Below are 18,421 nucleotides of genomic sequence, written 5' to 3' on the forward strand. Positions count from 1 at the left end.
ATATTAATTGAGCATAGTGATTTGGGTCAATTTCTGGGTTCTCTATTCTATTCCATTGATCTATATGTCTGTTCCTGTGCCAGTACAAGGCTGTTTTGAGAACAGTGGCTTTGTAATACAGCTTGATATCTGGTATTGAGATCCCATCTACTTTGTTCTTCTTTCTCAGGATTGCTGTGGCTATTCGGGGTCTTTTATTATTCCAGATGAATTTTTGGAAAGTTCGTTCTAGGTCTGTGAAATATGCCGTTGGTATTTTAATGGGGAGTGCACTGAATCTATAGATTGCTTTGGGTAGTATGGACATTTTAATGATATTGATTCTACCAATCCATGAACACGGTATGTTCTTCTATCTGTTTATGTCTTCCTCTATCTCTTTTTTCAGTGTCCTGTAGTTTTCCGCATATAGGTCTTTTACCTCCTTAGTTAAGTTTATTCCTAGGTATCTTAATTTTTTTGGTGCGATGGTAAATGGCATTGCTTTTTTAGTTTGTCTTTCTGCAAGTTCACCATTTGTGTATAGAAATGCCATAGATTTCTTGGCGTTAATATTGTATCCTGCTACATTGCCGAATTCATTTATTAAGTCTAATAATTTTTTGATGGAGTCTTTAGGGTTTTCTATGTACAGTATCACTAAGTGTGCTTTTTTTGTCCATGTCATCTCTTCTCTTTCACAGCTCTATTTGCTCTGAGAACCTACTTAATCTTATCTCTGGGAGCAAAAACTCTGTCAGAATGTACCTGAATCTTTCTAAGTCAGTAGCTCTTTTGGTTGAATATTTGTCACCTTGATTTTCTTATCACACATTTATTCATTGGTAGAGTCTGGGAGATGGGAGAAAGCCCAGAATTTAATACTTTGAAGGGTTATCCTGTCACAGTTCTTTTCTGCTGTGTATTTTTGCATTGTTGCCAAAACCAAGAAAGTCACTAAATAATTCATCTCTATTACTGATCAGATACATTTGATTGACCTCAACCATAAAATAATTATTTTTTTTAAAAAAATATATTTTATTGCTTTTCCACAGAGAGGAAGAGAGAGGGATAGAGAGCCAGAAACATCGATGAGAGAGAAACATCGATCAGCCGCCTCCTGCACACCCCGCCACTGGGGATGTGCCCTGCAACCAAGGCACATGCCCTTGACTGGAATCGAACCTGGGACCCCTGAGTCCGCAGGCCGACGCTCTATCCACTGAGCCAAACCGGTTTCGGCAAAATAATTATTTTTAAGGAGACCTAATTGTAGAAAAATTTTGAATATGAAAATCACATTAATAACAAAGGATCACCAAAAAGATAAACACATATAGCTAGTGTTCAGGCTGGGTTCAAGATTCTGGACTCTGATTACCTTTACAATGCAAGCATTGCCATTTTCCACACCCCCTCTAAGAATAAATTCACTCACAGTAGTCAGCTCTACCATTAAAAATAAAACAAATGTATGTATTAGGGAGTAAGAGCATGGGTGTTTTGAGGCCAAAATGGTTGAGTTTAATCTCAGCTCTGCATTATTAGTTTTGGACCTTGGGAAGTTACTTAACATCTCTAAATTTCAATCAATAGAAAGATAATATAACCTATTGTTAAGAGATTTGAATGAAAAGGTTGGTAATGCACATAGTATGTATGGTATCTTGTGTGTAGTAAGGAACCAGTAAATGGTATTCATTATTATGATTATTAAGATAATACCAAAGCTGGCTGAGAAATTAGAGGTTAATAAGTACTGCCCTTATTTATTTAATTTTTTTTTTACCAATCTGGTGACTCAGAGACCCTTGATCTCTATAGCATTGAAGAAAAGATTCATTTAGTTATTAAATTGAAAATCCTATTTTCCATTAGCATGAGGTGATTTAATTGACATGTGACTATTTCTGCTGCTCACCACCATGAAGAGCTGTTGGATCTAATTGACACTATCAATGCAAAAGAATATTTCATGGAAAATATGCTTCCCAAGGGTAGACAGAAAAATTTTTAGTCATGTAAACTTTTTTCAGCCTTTGACTCAAGAGCTAATAACGAACTGATCAAACTGATGTAGTCATTCTGTACTTACAGAGTTCCTAATTGATTCACAGATAGTGTGATAGGACAAATGAAGAATTTCTCCATTTTACCGAAATCTAGATAATCTAGATACTATGTAAAGAGGGAAAAGTTTAACATTCCTATAATTGATAAACATAGTTTACATATTTCCATTGGACTCTCACTCACTGGTAGTATCTCTTTCAATTGTGTGTAGGAATATTTGAGAGTACAGTAGTAAATGTGCTATAAGGCATTTGATAAAAGTGGCTTGTAGGTTTATGGAAATGTTGGGTCAAAGGGTTTTCTCCCCCCCGCCCCCTTTCTTTTTTTTTCCTGGTCTCTTTTCCCTTTCTTATTGCCTTCCTCTACTAGGAAGGTGACTTTGACTCTGGATAACTAAGAGGGCCTTTGACCGGGGCAAGGGAAAAGGAAGTAAGATTTGCTTAATATTTGTCCCAAGATTCTGAGAGAGGCAAAGAGGACCTTTAAGTTTCCTTCTAGGTAGTCTACTCCTTTGAAGGTCCCAGAAGAGGTATGGGGTTTCAGGGCACAAGTTGTGCCTATAAATAAAGGTGCTGGATTTCAAAGCACTAACCCCTTCCCTCTTCTTTCCACTTCTGGTGGTGATGGCAACAGAGTAGCAGTGGTGGCGGCACTGCCTGCAGGTATGGTGATTTGTTTGGTTTGGCAGCAAGGAGGACAGTGGAGGAGGGAGAAGGAGGGCTTAGATCAAGGGACACAGGACCACTATGGGTTTCTGTGAGCTATCTTGCAATACCTGCCATTATTTGCAACATGGTTTCTACAAGGAAATTATTCTTTCTTCTGCACCCTGACCTACAAATGAATTTTGAAAGGACACATTTATAAAGGGAATAGAGTATTTCACTTCTGTTAGCAACTACAACCACCAGAGGGCATAGCTGTATTAAGACGACAAAGGAATAAAAGCTAAACTTTGTTCTAACCTGCACTGATTAATCTTAAACTTTTAAAATTCCTGCAGAATATTTTATCATGCTTCTTTAATATGTACCAACATAAATCTTGGCGTAAGAAAGATCCTTATGCTCTTATGAAATCAACACACATTTATAATTTAAAAGTTGATAAAATTAGGTGCAAATTAATATCATTAATGTCATGCATGACATTTTGCCGAAACTGCACCTCCTCTTGCAAAACGATTATGGTAGAATGTACAACATATGCTCCTAAGTTCAGTACCCTCTGCTATCACGGTTCACTTTTCTCTTTCAGAAATACTACATGTCTGTATTTACAGGCCATGCTGATCTCTGACGTTCACTATGTGACTTCTGCTTCTGTTCTCGTTTTGGCCAGGGACAATTAAAGTTCTTCCACTTGAGGACAAATAATGGATCAATGTAAACAATGCAAAAAAAAACCCCACAGGCATTTCATTGAAATGAAAACAAAACCTTATATTCGCTAAGAAGCTCCACAGCCTTTCAAGTTGAAATTGAGACCCTCATTTGATAGGTTCTGCTATAGGATAAGGGGTTCAAAATGTTGTAAGTATGGTGTCTTAACATCACTGTTTCCCTGGGTGGTTTATGCCTTTCCCCCCAGTACTGCATTTCATTTTTCGACGTGTCCTCATTTGGATGATAAAATGTAAGGTTATGAGAAAAGAAACCAAGATGGCGGCATAGGTAAACACCTATACTGCTGCCTCGCACAACAATTTCAAAACTGCAACTTGGAAAACAGAGCAGACAACGTCCAGAACCACCGGAAAGCTGGCTGAGTGGAAATTCTACAACTAGAAGGAAAGATAAAAGGACACTGAGACCCAGAGGAGCTGTGGAGGACAGAGGTGCGGAGACCCGCGCACGGAAAGGGCACGTGGCTGAAAACGTGGCTGGCTTACTCGCGGTGCACGGAGAGGGCGGGCAGCAAGCGCGCGGCTAGCTGTCTTGTTCGGGAGGGAAACAAAACCTCCCAACTGCGCTGAAATCCAGTTCTGGATGAGACTTTGGGTACCCAGACTCATTCGGGGAGAAATTGGACTGTCTGGCAGTGGGTGAAATTCGAGGGCAGCCTTCTCTCAGATGTGCATGCAGCCATTGCCGTGGGACACTGAGACACAGGGGCCTCGTAGTGTGGGGCTGACAGGAAACCAAGGCTGTCTGCTCTACCCTGAAATTCTGCCCCATCCAAGCTGAGCACAGAAGCTCTTCCAGCAAAGACACAGCTGATCCTCACAGCCAATTGGCCTGGAGGTCAACTCCCCCCAGTGATACTAACAAGAATCTAGGCTTAACTACAACAAGACTGCTCACACAGCCCACAAAGGGGCACACCAAGAGTGTCCACCTCAGGTAACTGGGGAGGCTGAGCCACTGGGCCCTGCTAGGACATCTAGCACACAAAGCCACTCCATCAACTCAGGGAATCAGCCAAAATGCGGAGACAAAGAGGCAGGTCACAAATGAAAGAAATGGAGGAAAGTAAACAATTCAATACAGAGTTCAAAACCACGGTTATAAGGTTTTTCAAGAATTTCCTAGAAAAGGCCAATAAATTTAACGAGACCCTCGAGGATATGAAAAAGGATCAACTAGAAATTAAGCATACACTGACTGAAATAAAAAATATTATACAGAGATCTAAAAGCAGACTAGAGGATTGCAAGAACCAAGTCAAAGATTTGGAATACAAAGAAGCAAAAAACACTTAACCAGAAAAGAAAAAAGAAAAAAGAATCCAAAAAGTTGAAGATAATGTAAGAAGCCTCTGGGACAACTTCAAGTGTACCAACATCAGAATTATGGGGGTCCCAGAAGAAGAGAGAGAGCAAGATACTGAAAACCTATTTGAGGAAATAGTGACCGAAAACTTCCCCCACCTGGTGAAAGAAATAGACTTACAAGTCCAGGAAGCACACAGAACCCCAAACAAAAGGAATCCAAAGAAGACCACACCAAGACACATCATAATTAAAATGCCAAGAGCAAAAGACAAAGAGAGAGCCAAAACCGGTTTGGCTCAGTGGATAGAGCATCGGCCTGCGGACTGAAAGGTCCCAGGTTCGATTCCGGTCAAGGGCATGTACCTTGGTTGCAGGCACGTACCCAGTGGGGGGTGTGCAGGAGGCTGCTGATCGATGTTTCTCTCTCATCAATGTTTCCTGCTCTCTATCCCTCTACCTTCCTCTCTGTAAAAAATCAATAAAATATATTTAAAAAAAAATAAAAAAATAAAGCCCTGACTGGCCCTAACCGGTTTGGCTCAGTGGATAGAGCATCAGCCTTCGGACTCAAGGGTCCCAGGTTCGATTCCGGTCAAGGGCATGTACCTTGGTTGCGGGCACATCCCCAGTGCGGGGTGTGCAGGAGGCAGCTGATTGATGTTTCTCATCAATGTTTCTAACTCTCTATCCCTCTCCCTTCCTCTCTGTAAAAAATCAATAAAATATATATATTTTTAAAAAAGACAAAGAGAGAATATTAAAAGCAGCAAGAGAAAAACAGTTAGTTACCTACAAGGGAGCACCCATATGATTGTCAGCTGATTTCTCAACAGAAACTATGCAGGCCAGATGGGAGTGGCAAGAAATATTCAAAGTGATGAATAGCAAGAAACTACAACCAAGATTACTCTACCCAGCAAAGCTATCATTCAGAATTAACGGTCAGATAAAGAGCTTCACAGATAAGAAAAAGCTAAAGGAGTTCATCACCACCAAACCAGAATTATATGAAATGCTGAAAGGTATTCTTTAAGAAGAGGAGGAAGAAGAAAAAGATAAAGATAAAAATTATGAACAACAAATATATCTATCAACAAGTGAATCTAAAAACCAAGGGAATAAAAAATCTGATGAACAGAATAAACTGGTGAATATAATAGAATCAGGGGCATATAAGGGAGTAGACTGATAATTCTTGGGGGAAAAGGGGAGTGGGGAGTGTGGGGAGAGACTGGATAAAAAGTGTATACCTATGGATGAGGACAGTGGGGGGAGGTAAGGGCAGAGGGTGGAGTAGGAACCTGGTGGAGGGGAGCTATGGGGGAAAAAAAGAGGAACAATTGTAATAATCTGAACAATAAAGATTTATTAAATTAAAAAAAAAAGTAAGGTTATGTACTTTGGTTACAAGCCAGGACTGGCATGGAGTTTTAAGATCAGGAAAGTCCTGTGCCTTAGGGGTAGGAGTTAGGAAACAAAGAAGTTAAAGACTTTGACTGAAGCTTCTCTGGTCCAATATTGGAGGTTAAACCAACCTTCAGCCATGTTCTAATCTTCCTTTGTGACTCAGGGGTTCCCCTCCCCACTCCCACACTCTCAAAATACTGCCTAAAAACACAGACTAAAAGAAAGGAAATAAAGTGAAAGATTTCACCACAATTAAGACCCTCTGATATCTGAGAATATATAAGGTCATTTTAACGTAGGAGGAGCAAAACTTCTGAAAGGGTTACATTTACTCCAAAAATCTGGAAAACAGAACAGCAGTTTTGTAACTATATGACATAATTTGGCTAACATTGCGCATTGGTTGCTACATAACAACATGATTCCTTACTACCAAGTCTGAAGACCAAATTCAGTTGCCAACATGATGAAATGGTTCAGGGTTAATAATGAAGAGATGCCATAAAACAGTGATTTTAAGGAGACTGAGAAATATTTCTCTAAGAAATACATAAAGTAGTAGTAGGAGAAGTATGTGTGTGTGTACTGGGTCAAATTAGCAAACTGAAACTGCTGATATTGGTCTGTCGAAATGATAAGGGGATTATGGCAAACTTGGTTCCTCATGCCTTCAGAAGATGACTATGATTAGCATTATTTCATATTTATCAAGCCCCACTGGGACACCTTGTCATCACAGACAAGAAAGGGAGAAGGGGGGGAAAAATCACACCATCTGTCCCTGGCATATGTGTCAGGGGTATTCAATGTCAGAAGGTTTAGCAGGTTCCATGTGATTTTCAAGGATCTTACTGTCCCAGAGAAAAATCAATTCAATTCAATAAGCATCTCTTCTGAGTTAGTTGGATACTTAGGGTATACAAACATAATTAAAGTTGGACACCTGTTCTAATAAGCTAAGTTTATAAGCTAAATTATTTTGAGTACAACCTTCAAATTTTTGCCATGTAATCTATGTTTTTATTTACTTAACTAGAGGCCCAGTGCACAAAATTCATGCATGGCGGGAGAGCCTTGGGTCCGGCCTGCACCCTCTCCAATCCAGGACACGTCGGGGAATGTCTGACTGCTGGTTTGTGCCCGCACTTTTACATATATATATATATATATATATATATATATATATATATATATATATATATTTTATTGAGTTTTTACAGAGAGGAAGGGAGAGGTATAGATAGCCAGAAACATCGATGAGAGAGAAACATCAATCAGCTACCTCCTGCACACTCCCTACTGGGGATGTGCCCGCAACCAAGGTACATGCCCTTGACCAGAATCGAACCTGGGACCCTTGAGTCCGCAGGCCGACGCTCTATCCACGGAACCAAACCGGTAGGGCTGTGCCCGCACTTTTAACAGATGACAGCTCCATTGTTGTTTGTTTCTTTTCATGCTTAAACCCATTGGAATTAGTAGGTATTCAAAGTGTGTATACATTTTGGGGGGACACCCTGTATATCTCTAGTCAGCAATGAAAGGAACCAATGGCGGATTTGGAACCCCCAGACAGGGAACCTCGCTCACTTCCTGCATGTCTTCCGACTCCACTTTCCACCTTCGCGGGCAGCGGGAGAATCAATGTTTTCTCTCATTAACCCAGAAAAGCACGTCCTGTCACCCGAGCCCACAGGAGTGCGCTAGGCCCCAAGCAAGCGAGGCTCAGTCAGGGCAGCCTTCGCTCATGGGTGCCGGCACCCAAAGTGTACATTCCTCCTCTGCAGTCGCCCCGACTATCCCACCATTTCACTGAGAGGACGGAACTCCTCACCTCCTCTGGGTTCCTGATCTTGAACGCTGACTGAAGGCACCTCAGCGAGGGCAGCCTGAGCCCACCAGGTGTGTCTGTCCCCACCTGCTCCCACCTCAGCACCTGCATTAGCCCCACGGAGGTGATCTTGTCACTGCACTGACCTCCATGGGAACAGGGCATCAGCACTCCACCCTCTCACTGTCATCTCACAGGCGCCCACCCCCAGCACCCAGAACACCCAGACACTCTCCAAAGGATATGAGCGTGCCAGAGGGGACGTGCGCACATCCTGTGGGAGACATAGGCATGCTGGGGTTGATGGAAGTACGGCGGAAGGACAGGGGAGGGGGAAAGGAACTTGCATGCACCATGGTCCAGGACTGCTGCAGGCACGTGTGGGTGACAGCGCGCTGGTGGACGTTCACACGCCAGGGGGGGAGGAGAGGATGCATGCACCAGAGGCCTGCAGCTGTGCAGATCCACAAACCCCTGTGGCACAGCCAGGAGGACGTCAATCTGGCCCGCCAGGGTGGCTGTCCCTGCGATCGCACACCTTCTGGGCCAGGAGGTGGGACTTGCACAGCTTGGCTGGCCTGCAGGCTCTGCTTGGAGCGCTCATGGCTGCCGCCACGGGCATGTGGGGAGTACAGGCCACCCTCCGCTGGCCCACCTCCCCCGCCCTGAGGCTCTCCACGGCCCACAGGCTCTCCGCGCATGCTGCCCACAGGCCCAGAGCAGCCTTGGCGACGAAGCCAGGCGTCCTGCCCTGGCCACTCCACGCCTGCACGCGCTGCCCGCCGCCCTGGCTGCTCCGCGCCTGCATACCTGTGCGCTGCCCACAGGCCCTCCATGGGCAGGGCAGGGTGGAACACCTGCATCTTCGCCATGGCGACGATGCAAGCGTCCCAGCCTGGCTGCCGCCATCTTTGTCATGGAGTGACCTTCAATTTGCATATTCCCTCCTTATTGGCTGTGGGCACCGCCATCTTTGTTGCAGAGTGATGGTCAATTTGCATATTCCCTCTTTATTATATAGGCTATTTTTTTCAAATACTATTATTTTCTCAATAATTTTCTAATCCTCTGTAATAAAAGCATAATATGCAAATCAACTGAACAGCTGAACAGCGGAACGACCATCCAGGACCATGCTATGACACCCACTGGTGCCAGGCCAGCCAAGGCAGGTGCAATGCGATTGGTCAGGGGCCCGACAATTGCTCCACAATCGCCCCACAGAGGGAGGCCCAGGCCACTGACTGGCGGGCTGCAGTGAATGGGTGGGGCCTACCTCTGCGAGGGAAGCCAGGGTACTGGGTGCCAGTGGCCGGAGGGAAGCCAGTGCCAGTAGCCGGAGGAAGGAAGGAAGGCCTACTCTTGCATAGGAGTAGAATTTCGTGCATTGGGCCTCTAGTATCTCTATAATAGCCATATTCTAAAGAATATCTGGGAAATCATGGAGTTGATATTGTAGCTATATGTTCTTAAACACTTGTGTGTACATATTTCTAATGTACATTTTTAAATAAACACAATTGAAAACATTTTAAATGTCTTTTCCTCCGACTATCTAAAAGAGTCCACTCTAGGAATGATAATCATAAGGAATAATCAAAGACAATATTTTACAAGAGCAGAATAGGTCAGATGGTAGAGGTACAAAGAAAGTGTTACAGGAAATCACAGGAAGAAGAGTTTAATTCTGATTGGGTGCATCAGGAGGCCTACTTAGAAATTTTTTAAATATCTAAGTCTGTAATCCTTTGTTAAAACTAAAGAATGTGGCAAAATGATAAGATCTGACCAAGCTTGGTGGTGAGTGCATAGATAGTCCTATATTATTCTCTTTACTTTTCTATATGTGTGAAATATTTCACGATAACAATAATAAAGTGTGTCTAGGACTTGGCGAAGAGGAAAAAGCATTCCCAGTAGTACAGAAAGTATGAGTGGAAGCACAGAATCCTGAAATTCAGGCTGGGTGTCTGGTTCTGTCAAAGATGAGTCCTGGAAAACTTATATGCAGTCAGAACATTCAGGACCCTGGCTCAGTGGTCCTGACTCAGGTCTGCAGGTAGAGGAAACCCATGGAGGTTTCTGATGAACACTGCATGATCAGAGCAGTAGGTCACAAATAGAACTCTGGGAGAAACTTACAAGATGGGGAGAGTCCAAATTTGGAAGGATCTTATAATAATGATTCAGGTGAAAATATCGTGGTGTAAGCTCCCTACCATCCTGATTTGCTCCTTTGTTCTGCCTGATTGTTTTCTGTTTTTATTTTTAAAAAATCCATTTCCATTGGGCAGTGATATTTTCTCCTTCCTACCCTAGATCCTTTGTAGTCTCATCCAACTATGTTGTAGTCCAGGGGTTGGTATACTTTTCTTGTAAATGACCAGATAGGAAAAATATTTTAGGCTCTGCAGGCCATATGGTCTCTGTTACAACTATTCAACTCTGTTATAGTGAGAAAGGCAGCCAAACACAAAACGTAATGAATGGGAGTGGCTGTATTCCAATAACACTTTATTTATAGACACTGAAATTTAAACTCAGATAATTTTCATGTATCAATAAGAAATTGACATTTTCGCCCAGTCGATGTGGTTCAGTTGGTTGAGTGTCGTCCAATGCACCGAGAGGTCACCAGTCCATTCCCAGGCAGGGCACGTGCTGGTGTTGCGGGCTCAATTCCCAGTAGGGGGGTTGCAAGAGGCAGCCAAACAATGTTCCTATCTTTCTCCCTCTCCCTTTCCCTCTCTCTCCAAGATCAATTTTTTAAAATTGATGTTTTGAAAAAGATGAATGAAGTCAAGACTATGAAATTACTTTAAAAATGGAAAGTATTTTATGACTAAATATTATGATGTAAATTAGAATAAAGAGAATAAAAAAAGATGGACCAAGATATGATTAGAAAAGGAGGAAAGGTGGGAGAGAGTGATACAGAGAGAAAATAGGCAGAATCACAGCTGTATTGTAAGAGGAGCGTGATGAAAAGAGAGCATTTCAGTTAAAATAAAAACTGGTGAGGGCTTGGCTGGGAGGTGCATTTATTTTAGGAATAATGCTCTCAAGAGACTTGAACACTGTAATCCAAGACTGCTACCCACACACTGGTCAGAATAAAGATTATCCCCAATTTTGTAAAGGACAATTTTGTCTACCTCTTTATATCGTTTGTCTTAGAATCTCCCAAATGAGATATTACAAACCTCCCTCAGGAGGGCTAATTTTAGGAATTAAAGCACATAGCAGTGCTTCTGTTTTCAAGAGGGAAGTTTCTCAATTCATTTCCAGGCTCAATTCTGAGACAATCTGTGCTCCCTCTCCTCTCAAAAAGAATGCCTTGCAAGTGATGATGGCTAATTTTTTTTTTTTAATGGAAGACAATAGTTGATTTTATTAAGTGTCAAGAAGAGGTCGTTTGTGGAAAGAAATGTTTAATAATATGTGGAAAGCACAGCCCCAAGGGTCTCCATGAAGACCTTTGCCTCATATGCAAATGATGAATGGATGGAAATGCCACCTTTTAGTAAGGCAGGCAAGATGACAGCAATGAATGATCACAAGAATTAAGAATTTAAGGACACATACATATTTAAGGAAAAGAATACTCAAAAGATCTGAGGAGCAAAAGATAAGACTTGTAATCATGCTAATGATGTCACTAAAAGAACAAAACAAGTCCATGATCATTTAAAATACAAAGGAGAGTTTTACAGAGTCTTCAATCCCCTGCAGAATTAACTAAAAAGAAAATGTTGACAAAAGGGTCAATTTCATTCTATTTCTAGAGTTTGAATAATGTCTATATATGAGGACAACATTTAAATTTTATTAAGAAAAACGATAATTTGCTGGGGTTCATAGTATAACATTAGCAAAACTGACTACTGATAATTATTGAGTGTCTACTGTGTGCTAGTCACTGGAAAGATGAATAAGAACCAGTGCCTATCTTCAAGAAGATACACCAATCAATGGGAGTAAGTTAACCACAAAAATAATTATCATACAAGGTAGTTGATAACAAATAAGAGGTTCAAATTTTTATGAGAGTTAGGAGAAAAGGCTTATTTTTTCTTGAGATAATCAGTAAAATTTTCATGAAGGAAGTAGCATTTGAGATGAGAAAACAATAGCATTTTCATAGTCTGGGATATGAGAAAAGAGCATTCCGGACAGTGGGTATGACAACAGCAAAGGTACAGAAGTGGGAAAGCAGGAGAGGTGTTTAGGAAACTGAGTAGCTATTTTGCCAGAGTGTAAACTAAACTATATGAAGGGGGGGCATAGAAAATAAAACTGGAAAAGTAGGTAGGAATTAATTGTAAAGAGCTTTCCATTCATTCACTCATTCAACAAACATTCACTGAGCATCTGTGCCTGGCACTGTGCTAAACACTGTGGCAAAAATATAGATAGGAGACTTGAGAGTTATAACCACATCATCTGTGTATTCATAGACTTTCACAACTAGAAACCTAAACACTCTTTTGATAAAATGAAATCACATAAATTGTCTGTGCCCCAAATTTCACAGTGACCGTATCAATCTTATCAACAGTGGTGGTCTGAGTCCCATGAGAAGAGAGATGCCTTCTCTCTGTCTCACAGGGGTTCAAAAATAATTTTGAGGAAGAAAGAAACATTTGAGACCAATTATACTTTCAAGTTACACTCCAGCTTCAAGGAACTAGGTCAAATTCCTTAGCAGGTTTGGAAGGATTTAACCTGTTCCTCTCTGGGAACAGTGACTTCTGCAGCTTGTTCCACAAGAGGCCAGTCCTGCTTGGTTTGTCCCGGTGAGGGTGATATCATGATAATCATATTTTAGAGGCTGATCCACCAGACTGGACAAATTTGGGCTTTATCAACTGGAAGCTATTGCTAAAGAATTTCAAAGACAAATTCTTGAGCTGTTTCAGCTTTGCCTTGAACATGATTAGAATATCAATCTATCAGCTGGAGGTGGCACACTTCGTGGATCTGTTGAAATTTCAGGAACCCAGATTTTAAGTGGCAATATGGGCACCATGGCTATTGAAATAAAGAGGGTGTGTCTTCGTTGAAAGACTGTAAAAACAAATGTGAAATTACAAATAAAAATGAAGTAATTGAAATGTAGAGCAATTATATAGAGGACAATTTAAATGAAATGTAAGAATATATTAGAGAAAAGGCTATAATAAAAGATTATCATTAACTCAAGCAGTTATACTAAGGAGGCTTCCCAGGCTGAGTGTTAACTGTGTAAAAGGTGAGGGTTGGAGCTTAAAAAGCTTCCTCATTTTGAAGGCTGAATCTGTGAACTCCCTGTCCTTAGGGTTTTTAACTCAGGCGTGACATTAAACACTTCAGGAACTACTGACTTGTCTTAGCACCCAGGAAACAGCACTGCAAGTCCTAACACAAAGCTTCTGAACCTTGGGATGGCCTCACTGATGAAAGGAATTTATTTATTCTTCCACTACCACTCACATGTAATTCTTCTAATAATAGAGTGTCTTAGATTATCTAATCCCTGTCCTTCCACCCCCTCAATCTGAAATCCACGTTGGGCCAGCCCAGTCAGGAACATGGCCTAGTTCTAATCCCCTAGACAAATGTAGGAGCCATTTTTTAAAATCAAATTTCTGCCGGGTGACTCTCTCTATAGCTCGGAAAAGAAGACATAGCAGAAATAACATTTATTTAATTTAGTCCACCAGTATCTCTATCTCTATCTCTATATCTATCTATATCTATATCTATATCTCTATATCTATATCTATATCTATATCTATATCTATATCTATATCTATATCTATACCTATACCTATACCTATACCTATACCTATATCTATATCTATATCTATATCTATATCTATATCTATATCTATATCTATATCTGAGTGCCTGATATATTCCTAACACTGTGCTTGATGCTATTAAGGAAAGAAGTGTCCCAGGCTAACAGTCAGTGATGTAGGATCAACACAATTAAATAAAGAAAGGTATGACAGTACGTGATTAGCTGTTATCTTTCACTGTTGCATGTACTGTGCTAAGAAGTAACTCTTGTCAAACTGCCTTGCTACCATGGTGACAGTTACTAAGAAATGCATAGATCCACATGTGAACAGGACGGTATCACATTTGTTTTGTTGTTGCTGCTTTTAAATGTGCAGTTTCTCCAGTCAGATGAATAATTCTTAATATTGGTCTCCAATTTTCTATGTGGATACTCTGTATTCAAGAACCCAGAAAACTGAACCAAGAGCATGTGGACCCATCCATGCTGACCACACAGAGCTTGGGGGTTTTCCCATTGCTTGGGGATTCGCTTTAACCCTTCAGGTGTAGTGCAGAATGACCTCAAGTGTCCCAGGCATCTAAGTTTATCTAGTCTTTTAATACACAGATATGATTCCTCAAGGTTACCCCAAGGCCAAGAAGGAATTCTTCACCACCTCTTAGTCTAAATTCCTATTTTTGTCTCTCTTGTGGTTTTCTTTGCCCCCCTGTCCGCTCCTCATTTATTCCCCAAGCACCATTATTTACAAGTGGTTGTTTATAACAGACTATTATTGAAAGTCTAGGAATAATAATATAGTGCAGAGAAGGAATATAAGTACCCAAAGTTCTTTGGCCTTTTTCAACATCGGAAATTTCTCACTGTATTCTTTCCTCAGGACCTGCATGCTGTCATTTTGCTCAGACCTTCTCTCCTCCATCTCTTTTCTGAGTTCTTCAGGTCCAAAGCTCTATAATTTTATTATTCCAAGCAAGGAAATTCTTGTCGTCACATCCTTCCCCATATGGACTAACTTACAATGCCAAAGGCCCATCTTTTTTTTCCCCCTCTCTTCAAATAAAAGTTTCATTTACCCCAGAGGTAAATTTTGCCATTCCCCCAGAATACCTGGTGTACTGGTTAATAATGCAGGTTTTTTTCAATAGGTGGAGGTACACATATGTTGATATATATGCAATTTGATATGTATGCTATTTTGTTGTATTGACAGCAAGCTTCAAAACTTCATATGTCAAATTTTCTGAAGGTGTTAACATCATAGATATTTTTACACTTAAAAATGTCGAATTTTGTGCCAAAAAAAAGGGCATCTGCGGGAAGTTTTAATTCATTACTTTATTTTGAAGAAAAGTGCTGCTCAAAGTTATCGTATACTTTGGGAAACTTATGGTGAACATGCTCCATCTCAGATACTTGTGAACGCTGGTTTAAACGCTTTAAAAGTGATGATTTAGATGTGAAAGACAAAGAACATCCAGATCAACTGAAAAAGTGTGAAGACCAACAATTACAAGCATTATTGGATGAAGATGCATGTCAAACTCAAAAGCAAGTTGCAGAAAGATTAAACATTGCTCAGCAAACAATTCCCGATCATTTACAAGCAATGGGAAAGATTTTAAAGGAAGGAAAATGGGTGCCACATCAACTGAACAAAAGACAAATGGAAAACCAAAAAGTCATCAGTAAAATGTTGCTTCAACGGCACGAAAGAAAGTCTTTTTTGCATCGAATTGTGACTGGCAATGAAAAGTGGATTTCTTTTGAGAATCCCAAATGCACAAAATCATGGGGTGATCCAGGTCAACCATCAACATTGACTGCAAGGCCAAATCGCTTTGGAAAGAAGACAATGCTCTGCGTTTGGTGGGATCAGGAAGGTGCGGTGTATTATGAGCTTCTAAAACCAGGTGAAACCATTAATACTGATCGCTACAGAAAACAAATAATCAATTTGAACCTTTGATCGTGAAACAACCAGAATGTGCCAGAAGACACAGCAAAGTAATTTTGCTTCATGATAACGTACCATCACACACTTCAAAACCAGTTAAAGACACGTTAAAAGATCCTGCCTGGGAAGTATTAACCCACCCGCTGTATTCACCAGACCTTGCTCCTTCAGATTACCACTTGTTCCGATCGATGGCACATGCACTTTCTGAGCAGCACTTCAAGACATATGAAGAAGTGGAAAATTGGGTCTCTGAATGGTTTGCCGCAAAACAAGAAAAGTTCTATTGAGACGGTATCCACAAATTACCTGAAAGATGGGGAAAATGTGTAGCTAGCGATGGACATTACTTTGAATAAAGCACTTTTGATGTTTCTCTTGAAATTATCGTGTTTTCTTTGATTACAAAATCCGCATTATTAACCGGTACACCTGGTATAAACTAGCAGCTAAAAATAGGTATTTTTAAAAGTTATTTTCTTTCCCTGTTCATATGCTTTTTAACTTAATTCTCCTTCTTTATCTGTATTTATGGCAGCTTTTTTATTGAGACTGTCTGAACTACAAGATATAAATTCAAAGTTTCAGAAATATTTTGCATTGTGCATAAGTAATTCATATGTTTGGGGATAATTCTACTTCCTTTTTTTAAACTTCATTGTCTACAGTGTGATTCCTCACAGATTCAGAAAAGCTACAAAATGATTTGTGATTTTCAGATTGCTTTATAAGAGATAGGGAACAGAATAAAAACTGGTTCCCTGTAGGAAATTCCCTACAGTATATGGCATTATCCATAGGCCAAGACCCTTTTACATGCACACAGCATAATTTTCCTAAAAGAAACCTTTCTGCATTCAGTCGCAGGAGTAGATGCTTGAACAGTGACCACAGCTCTGCTTTAAGGATAAGAATCTTATCTCTGACTACAGGAAAGTTTCCAAAGGTGCTGATTGCTGATTTCTGTGAGGCAGCCCTAAATCACAGTTGAATGCCATCTCCAAAGGCAGGCAATATGGCAATAAGCACAGTTTCTTGTGAAGATGGATATTTCCCCTTGGACTCACCTCAATCTATGTATCTATATATACCTTTCATAAGCTTGTTATATACTATGCAAAGCAATGGTCTAGGTACCATGAAAAATGTGATAAAACAAAATTAAACAAAATCAAGATTCTATAGGAACTTAGTATTTAAATGGTGAGGAAACTCTTGGTATATGGAAATAATACTTACAGAATAAAAAACAAAGTAGAATTCATTCACAGACGTCTAACATTTTAGAACTAGAATTATTTTTAAGATCATTCACTGATTTTAAGAGAAAAGTGGAACTCCAAAGGGTCAGTAGTTACCTGAGGTTACACAGTGAATTAGTAGCAGAGACAAGAAGAGACCACAGGTATCAAGAGCTTTGTCTCCCTTACCATCTATGTATATAAAACCCTAATATACAAATAGACCGAATAGTGTAACAACCGAACTGAACCGAACAACTGAACAACCGGTCGCTATGACATGCGCTGACTACCAGGGGGCATGCGCAGAACATGGTGGTTGCTGGCAGCAGGCAGCAGAGCCTGGAACATGGTGGGCATTGGCCACGGCGGGATGGTGGAGCAGGTGAGCGGGGGCGTCAGACCAAGGCAGGGCGCCAGTCGCAGTCATCGAGGTGAGCCTCTGGTGCTTACTGAAAATTCGTTGCTCCCGCGCACCGTAGTCCCGCCAGGCACTCGCACCTGTTGTCGGTGCCAGAGCCGCCACTCAAACCTGCTGCTGGTGCCCGGCGCCGGCCCAACTGCTCAGCACCGTCAGCAGGTGCAAGCGGCAGCTGCCAGCCCTGATCGCCCCTCAGGGCTTCTCCACCTCTCCATGTTCCAGAAGGGCTATCAGGGCAGCAGCCACTGTTCACACCTGCAGATGGTGTCGGCCCCAGTTGTTCCGTGCGTCCGCGGGTGTGAGTGGGGCTGGCACTGTCAGCATGTGGGAGCGGCAGCAGTGGGAGTGGGGCTTCCAGCAGACAGGGAACTGGGGACCGTGGCAGGAGGGGCAGGATGGAGACACAGAGGATGGGCTGAGACCTACCCCTGTGCCCACTGCAGCCTCGTGGCCCACAGTTCCTTTCAAGGTGCATGAATTCATGCACTGGGCCCCTAGTCTATACCAATAAAAGGGTAATATGCTAATTAGACCAGATAGACCCAACGTCTTCCAGACATCCTTCCGGACAAAGCCACGGTGGCGGGGGCTGAGGCAGAGGCAATTACGGGCAATTAGGCAGGCAGGAAAGAGTGGGTAGGGGTGATCAGGCTGGCAGGAGAGAGCGGTTAGGGGCAATCAGGACGGCATGGGAGCAGTTAGGGGCATCAGGCAGAGGCAGTTAGGGGTGATCAGGCAGGCAGGCAGAGGCGTTTAGGGGCCATAAGGCAGGCAGGCAGAGGGGTTACGGGCCATCAGGCAGGCAGGCAGGTGACTGGTTAGGAGCCAGCGGTCCTGGCTTATGAGAAGATGTGAGATCGGGCCTAAACTGGCAGTCGGACACCCCCCGAGGCATCCTGCATTGCGAGAAGGTGCAGGCCAGGCTGAGGGACCCTCCCCACCATGCACAAATTTCGTGCACCGGGCCTCTAGTCTACACTAATAAAAGAGAAAAATGCAAATTGACTGTAC

Source organism: Eptesicus fuscus, chromosome 7, assembly GCF_027574615.1.
Source record: "Eptesicus fuscus isolate TK198812 chromosome 7, DD_ASM_mEF_20220401, whole genome shotgun sequence".
Taxonomy (NCBI): domain Eukaryota; kingdom Metazoa; phylum Chordata; class Mammalia; order Chiroptera; family Vespertilionidae; genus Eptesicus; species Eptesicus fuscus.